Raw genomic sequence first — 5,772 nt, 5'->3', positions numbered from 1 at the left:
TTTAATGTATAACAATCTAGTTGGACAAATGACAGTAGTTATTTCTAATAAGATAATTAATAGTTGTAAAGCTAAATGACCTAATATAGTTGGAGTGTTTACAGCAGGACTTAGCCCGTCCTAGGAGATCAACAAACACTTGCTATCATTACATTACTATCTTTAGAATAATTACTGGACTATTTTATTCAAGTCATTATTTAAGACCTTGCCATCTCCTGTGACCACCCAGGAATGGCTGAACTACCATGTGAAGAGATGTGGCACTTTCATTGTTATGACTCCAATAAGCACAATTCCACTGGCCCTAGAAGAAGGGATCTTTTTTTTAAAGACTAAATGCCCAGGCTGGAGAGATGACTCAGCAGTTAAGAGCACTGACTGCTCTTCCCAGAGGTCCTGAGTTCAATTCCCAGCACCTGAAGGGGACTCACAACCATCTGTGATGGGATCCGATGCCCTCTTCTGGTGTGTCTGAAGACAGTTGCAGTGAACTCACATAAAACTAACAAGCAGGAAGATAATAAAAATCTGAAATGATGGAAAACGCAGGACACAGTGTTCTGTAATGACTTGTCACTACAAGTATGAGAGAGCTGGGGTCCCTGAGGACTCTTTGTAGTCTCTAGGGCCCCTCTAGTCTCAGAATACAAGGAATTTGGACTGTTTTCTCCCTCCTTGGATCTGTGGCTTTTGTTCTCATCCAAGATTGGCTTTAGAGGAGACATCTCCCTCTTCCTGGATTCACTTCCTTTCTCTAACTGACCACCAAGCAGTCTTTGCCCATCTGTTTCCCTACTAGTCTCAGAAAGGAAAGAGCCCGGTGACCTGGTGCTAAGGACTGAAAGGACACAGTGTCAAAGTCATCACGCTCTTGGGGACTTCTGAGCTAGGGTGGGGATGGTCTCCTCTGACCAGCTGATCCCAGTGCCTTCCAGTCCTCTCTGTCTGGAGATAGAATTTATCAGAGTGTCACAATTTACAAAACTTTGTTCTTCTTGCTGATGCCTCAGAATAAGAAAAGGATATAATTAAAGTGGACTAATTGGAGTTTTCCCAAGTGAGTGGCTTAAATCTCAGAGGAGTTCCAAGCACGTGCCTCACGTTTGGGGTCACCTGCCATGCATCTCTACCTCTGAACTGGGAATGTTGCTTGATGGTGGTCATTCGTTTGAGACCTCACCTTCTTATAAGTAATCACACAGATTCCAAGTTTCATTGCACACTGCAATCATTTGGAAGGTTTGTCTACACAGAGAATGTTGGCCCCACTATTGGAGCATCTAATTCTGTCTGGATTAGGGCCCAAGAATATTAGCCTTTCCAAATGTTTCAAAGAGCTGCTGGCTCTGTGTTGATGAGCTGTGGTATCTATTCATTTCCTAACGTGGTCTTCCTGCCTTCTTTTCGAATAAAGAGAGTCTGTGTGCAGATTGAAGCCAGAGTAAAACACAGGAATAAAAAAAAAAAAAAAAAAAAAAGAACGGTGAGATTGTGTCACGAAAGACCCATGCAAGATTGGTGGGCTCTAGGATCCGTCAAGGTCTGAAACTATCTTCGATTCTCTGATTCTCAACTGTGCTCAAAAATGTTTAACTTCGCTTTTTGCTAAGCTGGTGTGACTGGAGTTTACACCAACCAACAAAATAACCAACCAAGAGAAACTTAGCAGCACACAGATATGTCAGGGCCTCAGTAGAGCATCTCTCTTCACTCCTCTAGATCACTGTGGGCATTGTTTGTCCACACAAGCCTGTCACCCTCACCCACAACAATTCCAACATGACAGCCACCATCTGTTCAATTGTGGAGATCTGGTTGGACTCCAAGCAGATGGACACCCTTCCAGGTAAACGCAGGCACAGAAGGCACGTGTTTAGTACGCGTCGGGCAAACCCTGAGTCATCAGTGCATTTACTTGACCATATATGCTAACAACCGAAGAAGTGCTATGCACTAAGCCAGCTGTTAGAAAGAAACAGTGAAAGGTCTTTTTATTCTATATGGGATGGAAGGAGTCAGCGAATGCTATACCATCCTTCTATAGGCATCAAATGCTCAAGCTGACTTTGGAACTCACCAACAGGGAGCACCATGGCCTCAGACACGTGCTTGGCTAATCAAACACCCACATGTGCTAAGGCAACACAAGAATGAGATCAGCAGAAGGTTTTCAGTGAAGAATCTGAGAGCTGGTCCTTTAAAACGGATGCTGATGGGCTGGGCTCGGTGGTGCATGCCTACAATTCCAGCACTCGGGAGGCAGAAACAGAGGGATCTCTCTCTCTCTCTCTCTCTCTCTCTCTCTCTCTCTCTCTCTCTCTCTGTGTGTGTGTGTGTGTGTGTGTGTGTGTGTGTGTGTGTGTGTGTGTGTGTGAGTTCAAGGCTAGCCTGCTCTATGCAGTAAATTCTGGGACAGCCAGGGTTCTGTAGAGAAACCCTATCTCAAAAAAAGAAAAGAAACAAAACTCTATATCTATTTTGTAATACTTATCCTACATATAAAATAGGACATTGTCCTAGTTAGGGTCTTATTGCTGTGAACAGACACCATGGCCAATGTGAGTTTTGTAAATGACAACATTTAATTGGGGCTGGCTTACAGGTTCAGAGGTTCGGTCCATTATCATCAAGGCAGGAGCAGGGCAGCATCGCAGCATCCAGGCAGGCATGGTGCGGGAGGAGCGAGTTCTACGTCTTCACCTGAAGGAAACCAGGAACAGAGTGAGCATCTTAGGAGGATCTAGGAAGAGGATCTCTAAGCCCATCCCACAGTGACACACTTCCTTCAGCAAGGCGATACCTTCTAATAGTGCCACTCCCTGGGCCAAGCATGTGCAAGCCATCACAGACATCATACAGGAGAAATATGGAAGGTTAGAGGCCATGAAGATGAGTCTTATGCGGCCGTCGTTAACGTAGATCAAGGTTATACACATTATGATATATAATGGGAGGGCGTGGAGAAAACAGGCTAGAACACCTGGCTTTAGACTCAGACTTAACCAAGAACCAGTTCTACCACCTGTCCTGAGGCATTCGATTTTTAGTTCAAACTTCATGGTAAACACTGTCGCTGTGGTGCCAACTCGACAGGCTTGTGAGGATTGAAGAGACTAATGAGAATATAACACGGGACCGTGAGAGGAGCCGAGTACTAGGCGGAGCTACAGTGACTGAAGTGAGCATGCGCCGTGCCTCCAGGTCGGCCATGATGACTGGAGACCTGGCTGTAGTGCTTTTCCAAGATCTTGCAGATCATGAGAAAAAGCTGCCATTAACAACGTTAGATCGGTCGCTGGACCCCCGGTCAATGGATGTCTCCTGCAGAACAGACTGGGAATAAATTACAAGGAACTTCAACAATCTTAAGAAGCGAGTATGTGTCCCCGCTGTGGCCCTTTCCCAGTTGTTTCTATCAAACCATCCACACTGTGAAGCTGTCGTCTCTGCCCCAGATGGCAGACACAACAAAATCCACAATTCAAATGCTACACGTCTCATGTCACCACCCCTCTTGCCATAATCACACCACTTTGGGGACATGCAAGTAATCTCATAAAATTAAGCTGCCTGGAAACGAGTGGAAGTATCCCATATAAGGAAAAATATTTTTTAAATGACTAAATGCAGTGCGTGTGGGACCTTGTTACCAGACAGGCATTAGATACAGTAAGGTTGAATGAGCTCAAACTCTGAGAATCTCAGAATTGAGAAGTCGAGCCACTCCCTGACTACCTCTACCTGCTCTGGAACATGTAATCACAACACCCGCTGAGGCCCATGGGCAATGAGTCCTGTAGCATAAACTCCTGGGGTTCTCCATAATAATGAGGTATCTAGATAGGCCCCCAGTGTTCAGCCATTGAGCTTCTCTTCCTGGATATGCCTTTCTTTGAAAGATATTTAATCCCTGGTCCACCCCGAATAACATCCGTCAAATAAACCAGTCTGAACAAGCAAGAATAGCCTCTTCACCAAGGTTCACCAAGGGGGATGCCTTCGTCGTAAAGAGCCATGCCTAAATCTCCTGGAAAAGGCCTACTCTTTCAATCCCTCCGTACTCCAGGCCCTTATTTAGAATCAAACCATGTTTCGCCCACATCTCGACTTCTGCCTTCCATGTCCTGCCCAGCACACGGACACCTTGAAGGGGTAGTGTGGACCAGGAACCCCCATTCCGGATTCCCAGCAGTATGCCAGCGGTATCCAGGTACACAGGAAACTGGGAACCACAACCTTGGCCCCAGATCCCGCTGTTTCTGCTTCTGGTCCAGTGAAGGAAAACAGGGATTGGATTGTGGACCACCGTTGCAAACTCTTGTCCTGCCTTCTCCTGGTGGTACGTTAAGGCAGCACTCCCGGCTCCGCAGTGGAGAAGCAGGCTGTGGCCTGGCAACTAAATATTATTCCTGCATGGGGATATAATTCTAAACCTTTAGAAAATATTTCCTCTGTATTACAGAAAGATGCACTCGGATTCACGAGTCATTTATGACCCACTGAAGGGTGGATCATTTTCTTGGAAGGGGGTACATTTTCTAAAAGAAAAAGGTTAAGTATACATACATGTACATGCACATACATATACATATATATGGCCAGAGAAATGGATTGGTGTTTAAGAGCGCTGGCTGCTCTTCCAGAGGATCTGGGGTCAATTCCCACTACCCACAGGTTAGCTCACAATCATCTGTAATTGTGCTTCTGTGGTATCTGATGCCCTAGTCTGACCTCCTTGGACACTGCATGAATGTCATGCATAGACACAGAGGTAGGCAAAACCCACACACACATAAAATAAAAACAAATATTTCTTTTAAAAGAACGTTAATCCGGTTGCAATGTGTTAAAATGGATGTGCAATCACCCAGAAGCCCACCTGCTGAGTGGGATCAGGGTGCATGATGTGATGCTCACAAAGAATCAATAAAAAATTTAAAAAATGGATACCTAGCAATATAGTATTGATATTCTGAACATATTTCTATACTGGATCCACACCGGTATCTGTGCTCGCAGGAAAGCTCGCTATGTAACCGCCATGGGTAAGGTTGGAGTGGTCAGGGCAGAAAGAACAGGAAGGGGAACCACCAGCCTCCCATAATGGAACGGGAACCTGTCGCTGGCATGCTAAGAGAGCAAGGACTCCAGCCTTCAGGGTCCACCCAGAGAAGCCTAAGGGAACCCAGTAGATACTTTTAGCGGCCATATTTTTCTCCAGCCTTACAGAGCCAAGCACACACTGACTTGGAGTAGAATTTCCTGGCTTAATAGATCAGCGCCGTATCTTCTGAGACGCCCTTCCATGTAAAGTAAAATAGATTTTTTTTTCTAAAGCCCCAGCGAGAAACTCTGCTAAAAATGTTGGTCTATTAACAAAGAAGCATGTCACCTTGGCTGGAGAGAGGAACTCTGCTGACAACAGAGTGACTCTTGTTGTTGGCCATACATAAAAACAATTGTCTCATCCATTTATTGTCCACCCAAGAAGTGTTGGTTGAGTACGTCCTATTTCCGCCTGTCTTTTTTAGGTGCTAAGATGCTTGTGACACGGAACAGTGGCGGGTTCTGCTCTGTGGTGGGCAGTTTGAGAAATGTCCCTCGGAGGTTCATGCATTTGAGCTTTTGAGCATTTGATCCCCAGCTCATGGTACTACTCCGGGAGGTTGTGAGACAGGCAGCTGAGCTTTGCTGGAGGACAGAGGTCATAATGGGAGGGCTTTACAGCCTGACCTCACCTCCTGCTTACTCTCAGCACTTCGTATGTAT

Source organism: Rattus norvegicus, chromosome 4 (assembly GCF_021556685.1).
Source record: "Rattus norvegicus strain SHRSP/BbbUtx chromosome 4, alternate assembly SHRSP_T2T, whole genome shotgun sequence".
Taxonomy (NCBI): domain Eukaryota; kingdom Metazoa; phylum Chordata; class Mammalia; order Rodentia; family Muridae; genus Rattus; species Rattus norvegicus.
This window is presented reverse-complemented; position numbering follows the sequence as displayed.